Below are 12,710 nucleotides of genomic sequence, written 5' to 3'. Positions count from 1 at the left end.
TCAGTCCTGCATCCTTCACACCTTCATTCATTCAGCAGGTCCTCATGGCATTCCATCAGGGCTGAGAATCCGAGACCCAGGGCTAAGGAAGTGACACAGGGCTGCTCTCATGGGGCTTGAAGCCTGGTGTTGGAATCACACAGATGGAAAAAATGACAGCTGAGAAGGGTACCCATGTTGCCCTGACAGCTCATCCTTGGGAGGTTGTTGGAGAATGGGGGTCAGGGAAGGCTTCCCCGAGGCAGTGATACCTGAGCAAAACCCAGGGGATGGTGAGGGACTGTCAGAGGTGTGTGAACCAGAGCGACTCCATCTTGAATAGGGGCTGGGTAAAATAAGGCTGAGACCTACTGGGCTGCATTCCCAGATGGTAAGGCATTCTAAGCCACAGGATGAGGTAGGAGGTTGGCACAAGATACAGGTCATAAAGACCTTGCTGATAAAACAGTTTGCAGTAAAGAAGTCAGCCAAAACCCACCAAAACCAAGATGGCACTGAGAGTAACCTCTGATCGTCCTCACTGCTACACTCCCACCAGGGCCATGACAGTTTACAAATGCCATGGCAACCTCAGGAAGTTACCCTATACGGTTTAGAAAGAGGAGGCATGAATAATCCACCCCTTGTTTAGCATAGCAACAAGAAATAACCATAAATATGGACAACCAGCAGCCCCCGGGGCTACTCTGTCTATGGAGTAGCCATTATTTTATTCCTTTACTTTCTTAATAATCTTGCTTTCACTTTACTCTATGGACTTGCCCCGAATTCTTTCTTGTGTGATATCCAAGAATGCTCCCTTGGGTCTGGATCGGGACCCCTTTCCTGTAACAGGATGAGTAGGTGTGGACGGGGAAGATGGGTGGCTTCCCAGCTCCGGGTGGAACGCCAGAGCACTAGAGCCTGAGAGACTGGGGACAGGGCAGGGAGGGAATGCGGACCAGGTGAGCATCCAGGGAGGTAAATGAGGAAGCTGAGAAGCATTGGGTTTAGGTTGGGGAAACAAAGACCATCCAGAGGGGAGCAGCCAGGGGCTCAGGTCTGGAACATTCTACCCCATCCACACCAGCTGCCAGAGGGGAGTCCCCATGCTCCCTATTCATTACCTGACATAACTAATTGTCTGGTGACATTTCCCATATTATAGACAAATGTGACTTATGGGCCCAGCTGTTCCCCTTCTCGTCACCAGGAATCGGTTGATAAATATGTTTATTCGAGGTCAGCCTGGCCTCATCCATTAGAAATATTGTTTTTCTAAACATTACATTGATTTAATTTAACTCTAATCAATTTAAAATGGTTCTGACAATTAACAAAAGCTTCAAATATGACCTTAAAGTAATAGGATTCATTAGCTATGTTTAGGATTAAACTTACCCTAATAGGGCAATTTTTCTTCCGAGGGTATTTGGTAAGCGACTGGTGGTCAGTCAAAATGAAATCAATTATTATAAATTATACAGTTAAAGTTGATTATGTATCCCCTGCTAATTTGTATAAATAAGGGTCTCTGACAATGTGAGTAATTTATTAATAACTATCTCTACCCCAGCCCGGTATCACACTTCATGTTACAGCTGCCAGGGCATCTATAACCCATGAAGTATTATTTTCCAGGGCTGCTCACGATGTATGCTAATTACACCCATAATTAATTGGAACAGTTATAGTTAAAGACACAATGCTGGCGCCCTTTGCCCTGTTATTCATGATAGTCAACTCATTCAAAAGGCAAGCTGATCAAAAATTCATATGCTAGCTCGGGCGCCCCGAAAGGAAGGCGATCACACTGCAAAGGGTGCCTGCGACATGACAGCTGGAGGGTGGGGAGAGGCGGGTGTAGTCAGAATTCAAGCCCTGCACCTTTCTGGGGTTCCCGCCCTGCCACCACCCACCAATCCCCCAGGGGGAAGGTATATAGAGCAGGATGTCTAGGCCAGAGCTCAAATAGCTGGTCCATATGTTACAGGACAGGGGTCCCAATCCAGACCCCAAGAAAGGGTTCTTGGATCTAGCACAAGAAAGAATTTGAGGTGAATCCATAGAGTAAAATGAAAGCAAGTTTATTAGGAAAGTAAAGGCATAAAAGAATGGCTACTTCAAAGGCAGAGCAGCATCATGGGCTGCTTGACTGAGTATACTTATAGTTATTTCTTGGTCATATGCTAAACAAGGGGTAGATTATTCATGAGTTTTCCAGGAAAGAGGCAGAGATTTCGCTGAACCGAGGGTTCCTCCCCTTTTTAGGCCATATGGGTAGCTTCCAGATGTTGCCATGGCATTTGTAAACTGTCATGGCATTGGTGGGAGTGTTTTTAACATGATGATACTTTGTAATTAGTTCATAATGAGCAACGAGGACAACCAGAGGTCATTTTTGTCGCCATCTTGGTTTAGGTGGGTTTTGGCCTGCTCCTTTACCACAACCTGTTTTATCTGCAAGGTCTTTGTGACCTGTATTTTGTGCCAACCTCTTAGCTCATCTTGTGACTTAGAATGCCTTAACCTCCTGGGAATGCAGCCCAGTAGGTCTCAGCCTCATTTTACCCAGCCCTTATTCAAGATGGAGCTGCTCTGGCTTAAACGCATCTGGCACATACAGAGTTAAAAACAAAAAAAAAGTTGCCAGATTTGTACAGATCGGGAACTTTTGCTTCTCTTAGAAATTTCTGACTTCGTCTGAAAAATCAGAACATAGGCCAGGTGCAGTGGCTCACGCCTGTAATCCCAGCACTTTGGGAGGCTGAGGCGGGTGGATCACGAGGTCGGGAGTTCAAGACAAGCCTGGCTAAGATGGCGAAACCCTGTCTCTATTAAAAATACAAAAAAATTAGCCAGGCATGGTGGCACTCACTGCTACGCAGGAGGCTGAGGCAGAGAATTGCTTGACCCTGGGAGGTGGAGGTTGCAGTGAGCTGAGATCGCACCACTGCACTCCAGCCTGGGCAGCAGAGCGAGACTCTGTCTCAAAAAAAAGAAAAAATCAGAATATACTGGCCTGCTTCTTCCTTTCCTTCACCATATCAGCTTTCCACCAAGACTCCAACCTTCTCCCTTCCCTAAGGTACCTGCCTGGCCCCTGTAGGCAAGTGAGCTTGAGAGTCCCAGTCTAGGATCCTTCATTTTACAGATAGAGGGACTGAGGTTCATAGACAGACAGTCTTGCCAAGGATCATGGAGTGACCAGAGTCCAGTAGCTTGGGTATGACTGGTTTCACAGAGCATGCAGCTCGAACTGGTGGCCCCCAGCGAGGTGGATCGGCCCCTGAGTGGGCACTGTCCCTGCCTGGCTCTAGCTAAGGCCTGGAGGGAAGAGACTGCCCATAGTGAACCAAAGCTCAAGGCTCAAGGGCTCCCAGACAGTGGGGATGAAAATGAGCCAACACCATGCATTGGACGTTTGCCATTGAAAGCAACAGGCTGACCTGGGTAATTCTAGATGATCCAGATGTGGGTGAAGGAAATTCTTCTGTGGCATGCCAAGGAAAAAGGGACTGGAAAAGTCTTCCCGCCCAAAATAGCATGGTGCAAAAAGCACCCAGCTTGGAAATGCCCATGTAAAATGGCCGGTGGCCGTGCAGCTTCCTGAGAATCATTCAGTCTCCCGACAAATATGGGAGGAGGCCACAGTTGGTGCCCCCTGTGCTGGTTGCTGATGAGACAGGGACAATGTGGTTTTCACCCTCTGGGGGCCCCACTGCCGAGCTGACAGATGAGTCTAAAGCATTGCACAAATGCAAGGACTCCTGGAGTGGGTGTGGGGACCGTGAGCACCTCGGGCTCACGTAGAAGTGAGCTGAGACTTCGTCTCTACTCAGGCAAGTGCCTGGGAATATGGCTTTTGTACAGGGACAGGCTTGACTTCCTCCTGAGTGTGTCAACCTGAGGCAGGAGGTGGCAGGTTGGTGAGGAGGGAGAGGTGGGGATGGTGCAGGCCTAAGGCCTGGAAGAGCACTGGGGAGCCGCTGAGGGACAGGGTGGAATCAGGAGCTAGAGCCCTCTTGGCTGCAGAGTGTACGGCTGAGGCCACCAGCCCTGCCAGACTGTGGAATCCTCACAGTTCAGGAAGCCCAAGGAAGATTGGTGTTTGAGTCACTTAAGGAAGGCCTGGTGTGCATGGCAGGAAGAGTCTCCTCTCCACCCAGGAAAGCCTGCAGAGCTCGGACCAAGCGCCAGCCCCAGGCGCTGGGCCTCCCTAGTCAGAGCCTTGAGCTGCTCTACAATGTCCCAGGGTGAAATGCCCACCCCCCCCCCCCCGCCGTGAACACGGATTTACCATGCTGGGGTTCTGTTCCAGCTCTGCCTCTAACTCTGCCCGTGGGTGCAGCCCTGCCTCCCTAGGCAGCAGCCTTTAAAGTTGGAGAACTTTAGAAAATTCTCCAACTTTAAAAAAAAAGATTGAGCTGGGCCTGGGAGGCTGAGATGGGAGGGTTGCTTGAGCCCAGGTTTTCCAGCCTGGGCAACATAGTGAGACAGACCCTGTTGCTAATGAATTAAAGAAAGAAAAAGAGAGAGAGAGAGAAAGAGAGGGAGAAGGGGTGGACCCATCTCAATGGCTCCAGTGACTGAGGTCCTTGATGCTGATGGTAGTCCAGACTAGCTTTCTACTTTCCACGCTGCTTTCTGGGCCGACTTTCAGTCTTTTTCTCGACCCTGTGCTGAGCCTGGGTTTTATCAAAAAAAGGAGAAAACACACAGGCACATGCACCTTGAGCTGGAGGTGACTACTCCAAGTCACTGAACTTCAACACTAAGCACACTAAAGAAAGTTTGTCAGATCCCAGAGTGGTGGCTCATGCCTGTAATAGAGCTTCCGGATGCCCAGGCAGGAGGATCACTTGAAGTCAGGAATTCAAGACCAGCCTGGGCAACATAACAAGATCCCCTTCTCTACGAAAAATTTTTAAAATTGGCTGGGCATGGTGGTGCATGCCTGTAGTCCCAGATACTTGGGAGGCTGAGGCAGGAGGATCGCTTGAGCCCAGGAGTTCGAGACTAGCCTGGGCAACATAGTGAGATCCTGGTCTCATAAAAAATAAATTCATGAATGTGTCAAAACTCATCTAACTGCTTACTTAAAATATGTGTATGTTACTGTATGTAAATTATACCTCAGTGGAGTTGGTTAAAAAATAATAATAAAAGAAGGAAGGAGTGTAAACTTTGGAAAAGTCTGCAGCTGTCTCTCCTAAAGCTAAAATCCACCAATTCAAGAAGGATCACAGTAGGGTCATGTGTAGTAGCCCCAAACTGTCAGCAATGCCCCTTTCCATCAGTATGAGAATCATAAATAAACGATTGTATATTTACGTAAGAGAGCATCACATAGCTATGAAGTAGAATCACTGACATACACAACAGACACAGTCTGAAGGATGCACACAGCATGACGTCAGACACTACCTGAAGTGTGCACGATCTATGACTCCCTTTACATAAGTTCAAAACCTGGCAACAGGGATCTATAGTGATGGAAGTCAAAATAGCGGTAATCACTGGTGCAGGGAGGTAACTTGACTTGGGGGAGCAGAAGGAGCCTTGGAGGTGCTGGGAAAGGTCCCCCGGTTGACCTAATGTATGGCTGCAAGAGTGTGTGGAAATGTAAATTTCCTTGAGCCCTATACAGGGGCCCAGTGCCCTTTAGGATAACAAGGTGCATCTCAGTAACAAAGAAAGAAAGGAAAAGGGAGCAGCCCATGCTTCCCCAGTGCCATTCAGGGTCTAGATTCTGGGCCACCCCTGGCAGCGCCCCTCCCCACCAGCACTGCGGCTCTGTGCATAGCCCTGGACACGGACAGAATATGACAGAGCTGGAGCCCACACCCACAGCAGATAGGCTGGCAGGGGCGAAGGGGCTACCAGGGGCTGGAGGAAATAAAATTCAAGCTGAGCACAAGGCCGCCCTCCCAGGCAGGGTAGATGGCATGCTCTCTTGGCACTCTGGGCTATAGGATGGGCACCAAACACAGGCCACACTGAAGAGCAGCAGGCCCTTACCTGACTGAACAGTGGGAACCCTGCCAACTGCTCCCTAGCTGAGGGGACAGTGCTGGGGCCCAGCAGAGCCTTGCAGGCATCTCCAGAGAGACCGCAGAAGCAGGCAGGAGCTGAGGGAATCATCTTGGACCAACCTGCCCTCCTCCCACTCGTCATTTTTAGAGTCAATGCCAGGCTACTGGAGGCAGGTGGCCCTGACTTCAAGTCCCACTGGCTCTGCCTGACCCTCAGCTTTCTCATCAGATAATTAGGGATGAAGTTCTCACAAGAATAAGGGAGCATATATAGGAAGCACCTAACCCAGGGCCCAATGTTCACCAAATGGGGAAACTGAGAACCAGAGAGCAGATACACCACAATCCAGGTAGGCCAGGCACAGTGGCTCAAGCTTGTAATCCTAGGACTTTGGGAGGTCGAGCTGGGAGGATTGCTTGATCAATTTCTTCCTCATCCCCTGCTCTGGGGTTTCCAGAATGCAGTCCCTCCCACAGTCGCTCTTCTACTTAGCCCAAACCACCTCATCTCTCCCACCTCCTCTGTCCACACAGCATGTTCCAGGCATGCGCCACTCCCCACAGCACTCTATGTTCAGGGTCTCTCTGTCCCAGAACCCCTATCATCTGAGGCTGGGAAAGGGTGACGGCATTTACCTATGGGGCAAGGGGGCTCCCCATGGTCACGCCTAGCTGCTGCTTTCGTCCTGCGGGACAGTCCCACAGCACAGGTCTGGTTAGGAAGTAACACCAGTGAGATCATTGAGCTCCTTTAGCCCTAGTTTCTCCAGCTGTGAAATAAAACTCTCCATTCTGTCTACTCAGAGGGTGGGGACAATGGGTGTGAAAAGGTTTTCTAGGTGGCTACCTGGAGAGTTGAACATAAAGCAGAGGGCGATGCTGGCTGAGTTTGATTTGTATACCAACTGCACAGAATACAGTCTTCCTCTTTCTTCCTTGCCTCCTGGCTCAGCTGCCTCAGTCTCCCCAGTGTGATCCTGACGTTTATGCCGTATGCTATCCTCTACAGGACCCTCACCACACAGAACGCTCCTCCTGGTCTGGGGATGGCTTCTGTTTTGATCGAAACCATTGGTGCACCCCAGAGCCCCCCACTGCCATGCCCACCCCTTTGATGTGGTGAGCTCTTGGCAGCCTCAGCCTCCATGCCAGCTGCAATGCATTCCCTCCGGGGAGTCATAAAAGCCTCTGATCTCCAGGGGCCCAGCCACTGCCCTTCCAGACAGTCTTTTTCTTCCCAGGATGGCCAGGTCTCTTTTCAAAACTGGTGGAAGTCCACGTGGGTCTTTATCATGCAAATGACCTCGGAGGTGACCACTCCACACTCCCAAACACCTCAACGGTATTTGATTGACAGCCCATGCCCTTTCTGGTGTCTGTTCTCTCCTTCTGATAAATGGCCCCTTCCTGACAACCCTCCCTGCACATCCTGCCATTCAGCCAACCACGGATTTTAATTTAGATAATACTGACAAGAGAAAAACACAAACATGAAAGTCATCCGCAGTCACTGTCATCTCAGGAATCAATGTATTCCCTGCAAGCAAATTTTTCAGTACATGCACAATTTTTTTTTTTTTTTTTTTTTTGAGACAGGGTCTCCCTCTGTCACCACCCAGGCTGGAGTCCAGCGGCGCGATCTCGGCTCACTGCAACATCTGCCTTCTGGGTTCAAGCAATTCTCCTGCCTCAGCCTCCTGAGTAGCTGGGATTACCGGCATGCCACCACAGCCCGGCTAATTTTTTTATTTTTAGTAGAGATGGGGTTTCACCATATTGGTCAGGCTGGTCTCAAACTCCTGACCCCAGGTGATCTGCCCACCTCAGCCTCCCAAAGTGCTGGGATTACAGGCATGAACCATCATGCTCAGCCACAAATTTTTGTATACACAAAATTAGATCTATTACGATACATAAGTTTTTAATAATCCACTTTTTTCACCTAATATAGTGTGAATTTTTGCTCATGTCCTTAAAAAAATTACATTCCAGAAGAATCATTAATGACTGCACATGGTTAATGGTTATGGTATAGTCTAGCCGTACCATAATTTATTACAGTCCTGCACATTTAACTTTTTCAGGTTTGGCCAGCATTATAAACAGTGCTGCTCGGAGTCTGATGGCTAATCTTGGGCACATCTGCGATCATGATTGCCTTAGAAAAATTTCCCAGCAACAGAATTGCTGGGGATGAGGTATGCACAACATGAAGGCTTTTGAAAAACAAGCACTCATGTATCGGGCACCTATATGACTCACAATTTGTGCAAAATGGGTTAGGGGTAGCAGGCAGAGAAAGAATCAAAGCAAGAGAAATTGGCATTCTGAGGGGAGGGTCTCTGCACACACCAGACCCAGACACCATGGAAGTGCCACATGGGGAAGGGGCTTCCAAAGCACTGAGCCACCCTGAACGTCAGAGCTGGAAGGGACAGCACAGACTCTGATACAATTCTCTGTATTAGGAATGGGGAAACTGAGGCTCAGAGAGGTGCCACCCAGGAAGGGGGTGACCTCAGTACTGGAATCTTTCCAACTTGGCTGTGTGCTTTGCTTGAAGTGAGCCCTGCTCTGGGAGAAGGGTCCGAGGTGGCAGGCCGAGGCTTGATATGAAAGTATAAACCATTTTCCCCCACCTCCCAAGCAGAGGTGGATGGGAGGGGGTGAGGAATGCTGAGGAGGCCTCCAGCCGGCCTCACACAGGTAACAGCAGCAGTAGTGACCCATTTGAGCCCCCATGGTGTGCCAGATGCTGGTCCCAGAACTTTGGGTCTGTTATCACTGAAACCACACACAAAATGAGCGACAGGGGCACTGTGGTTTTGTTAGAGATGCTTGCTCTCATTTGCACAGAAAGAAGTTCATGCAAGTCTTTTTATTATTATTACATGTCACCGCAACAGGGTATTGCAGTGGGGGAAAGAGACTGGACTCAACTCCCCACTTATGCAAGTCTTAATCCAAGTGGAATCTCTTCTCTGGATTTCTAGAGTGGCAGGTGAGGGGGCGGGAAGCCTCTTCTCCATAATGGCAGTGGTTCTCACACTTCAGCGTGTGCCCGATTCTCTTGGTGGGAAAGGGGGGAAGTGTTCAAAATGCACATTCCAGGGCCCTACCCTGAGAGCTTGATGCTGTAGGTTTTGCACAGGGCCTCCAATACCAAATTCTCTTTTTTAGAGACAGTCTTGCTCTGTCGCCCAGGGTGAAGTGCAGTGGTGTGATCATAGCTCACTACAGCCTCCAACTCCTGGGCTCAAGTGATCCTCAAGCCTCAGCCTCCCAAGTAGCTAGGACTACAGGAGTGCATCATTACACCTGTCTAATTTTTATTGTTATTATTGTATTTTTGTAGAGACAAGTTCTTGCTGTGTTGCCCAGGCTGGTCTTAAAGTCCTGGCCTCAAGCCCTGCCCGCCTCAGCCTCTCAAAGCGCTGGAATTACAGGTGAGAGCCACCACGCCCAGCCGGAGCCTGCATTCTTAAATGTCCCTGGATGACTACGACGCAGGTTGGTCCAAAGACCCCTCTCTGGGAAGCACTGAAGACAGTGTGGTTGATTTTCACATTGGGATCCTGACGAAGTAACCTGTACTAAATTTAACACAGTAGATATGAGGCTTACACCGAGAAAGGGTCGCAAATAAAGGGAGGTGACATCAGAATCCTATTACGTACCGACATTCCCCCCATAAAGCCACAGATTTGTAATTCATTCATTCCTTTGCAGATTCCGGGACCTCACAACCGACCTTACGGCATTCGCCCAGTAGATGGCGCAAGCTCATTTTAAACCCCGTTTGTAGACGGTGCCTGAAAGCTCTAGACAGAGGGAGCAGCAGATGCAGAGAAAGGGCAAGACAGAGCCCATTATGAGAGAGGACAGCCACAAACAGAAATGGCCAACACTAAGCAGCTGTCCCGAAATGACGCAGAGGAAACTTAAACCCTCTTGGGTGTAGTGTGTAATCTGGTGTGTTGGCCCGACTGCCACATTGGCTTTCAAAATCCCTGCTGCCTCCCAAGCCTGGGTTCTGGCTGCGGCTCGGAGTTTGGGAGCTTAGATCTAGGACAGCGCCATAACCAGTAATGACCACAAGATGGCGCTGCTGCACTCAGGGACAAGATGCCTGAGAAAAATCTCAATCTCATAAAACCATCTGAAGGATCAAGAGTGTGGCTTAAAATAGGATCGTGGAGGGAGATGAGAGGCAGAAAGAGAACTGCTGATTAGACTTGCACCCTGTCTCTCAAGTTCATGTTTACGATATTAGTACTAATGCTGCTGCTGCTGCCACTGGTGGCTGCTGTTTACTCAGGGGCTACGGAGTGCCAGGCACTGTGATAAGCACTTTCCGTGCATGGTTTCATTCAAAGTTCATCAAAGCCCTAGCAGGGGAGTCCTACGATGTCTCCACTTCTGAGAGGAAGCATTATTTGGGGGAACTAGAGACTGAGACGTCTTGTGCTTTCTCAAAAGAAATGGGGACAGTAATCTAATTCTGAGCACACTGACAATAGACAGTGGGGCTTCCACGAATAAAAGGCTGAAACAGCCTGGACAACATAGTGAGAGGCCCCTCTCTACAAAAATGTAAAAAGCCAGCTGGGCATGGTGGTGTGCACCTGCAGTCCCAACTACTGAGGAGGCTGAGGCGGGAGGTTTGTGCCAGGCACTGATCAAGGTGGTAAGGAAAGACAATTAAAGGGACTAGGGGAGGTCCTGAGGAGCCCACGATAAGCCATGCGGCCAGGGGATCAGTGCTGTGGAGAAAATGAAGCGCACAGGAGTCTATATGTGCCTGTAGGTGTGTTTGAGATGATGGCAGAAGTAAACTGGAGCTGGCATCCATGGCTCACAAGAGCCCTTTATTAAATTTTCAGGAATTTTGCGAGTCAGTTCTTGGATGGATCTATTATTGAATTATTAAGCTAACAAAGTATATAAACTTACAAATTATATAAACTTAAAATGAAATTATACTTAAAGTAAAGGTAACAAATACTCGCAACTCATTACTTCCTAATTATTTTATATTTTACCATTTTCTGTGCCAAAGGTAAGCAAACTGTTTCTGGGAAGGGCCATTTAATGACTGTGTGAGCCATAAGGGTTCAGTCAAAACTATTTGACTCAGCCATTGTAGCACAAAAGCATTGATAATATAGACTAAGCATCTCTAATCTGAAAATCTTAAATGCTCCCTAATCCAAATATCTGAAATGCTCCAAAATCCAAAACTTCTTGAGCACCAACATGACACTCAAAGGAAATGCTCATTGGGGCATTTTGGATTTTGGATTTCTGGGTTAGGGCTGCTCATCTGGTACTGCAAATATTCCCAAATCCAAAAACATCTGAAACCTGAAACACTTCTGGTCTCAAACATTTCAGATAAGGGATATTCAACCTGTGCTTAGTTAGATAAATGGTCATGACTGTGTTCCAATCAAATGTGATTCACAAAATCAGGTGCTGAGCTGGTTTGGTTCACGGGCTGCTGTTTGCCACCGTGGTTTTATGTCTATCGTATCTGTATGGCGGAAATGCTATGTACTTGTGTTAATCCTACTATATAAGTCTTCCCTAGTTCCTTGAAAGGTGTCATTTTGGTAGCTTGCAATTGGCCGTGGTGGGGGTATTTATACCACCAAATCAGCAGAGGCTACAAACAGGGTTGCCCCTCAGCCCCCAAGAGCTGGTTGTTAAACATTTGCCAGCACACCCCTGGCTAATGTGGTCTGTGAAGGCCTCTTCAGGGAGGTGACCTCTGAACAGAAACCTGAAACTGCACTTAGTCCTTCCAACCTGCAGAGGCCCATCCCACCCCCAATGGGCGACCTACAGGGCACAGTTCAGAAATACATTGGAACAAAACAGTCTGAAGTTTACAGAGATGGCCAGACCCAACAAAACGCACATTTGTTTAAAACACAGTATATTCCAGTGTCATCACCCCACCACGCACTAACCCAGGAGCAGCCTCGCCTCCCTGGAGCCAGTAAGAAGGCACAGCAAAGAAGCCACTCATCATGGCCTGAGGCCTGACTGCATTTACTACAGGCTGCTGAGTCTTGCCTGCCACCAAATAGAACCTGCAAGGCAAGGCCTGAGGGGTCGCTTCCTAAGTCTGCTAAAGTTGGGGAGGACTGGAGGAGAGGGACTCAGGAAGGCATCCGTGGTACAGTCAACTTCCTCACCAACTCTTCAAACCCCAGTGTAACTTCAAACTACTTAGTTTGGAAAAGGCCATATTAGGTGTTTAAACAGATTTGTGTGTTAGTTGTAAGGTGATTTCATACACGGAATTTAAAGGTTTTCATTAACTCCTAGTAAAGTGGTACAGTCAAAAGAGTGGACGCAACTTGCAAATTTCAGTCGCGCTTTTGTAATAAGGGTCAGTCTGCTGGGAGAATTACACTATTCTTATAATATCCATTTCAGTCTTCACTCGCCTAATTACTCTCATTAGACCTCAGAATCTACCTCCTCTCCAATAAATCCACACTCCAAGCAGTCTACTGAAGCTGGCAGCCCACAGAGACCTGACTGCCCACAGTTCAGTGCAAAGACAGGCTTGAAAGCTTGCCCCAAAACAGTCCCTCCCCAAGAATTCTCCTGCCTTTCTTCCCGAATCAACTTGGTGAGCTCTCTCCTTTCTTTTTTTACATTTGAGGCTTATCTCTGAAATATTTC

Source organism: Pan troglodytes, chromosome 18 (genome assembly GCF_028858775.2).
Source record: "Pan troglodytes isolate AG18354 chromosome 18, NHGRI_mPanTro3-v2.0_pri, whole genome shotgun sequence".
NCBI lineage: Eukaryota > Metazoa > Chordata > Mammalia > Primates > Hominidae > Pan > Pan troglodytes.
This window is presented reverse-complemented; position numbering follows the sequence as displayed.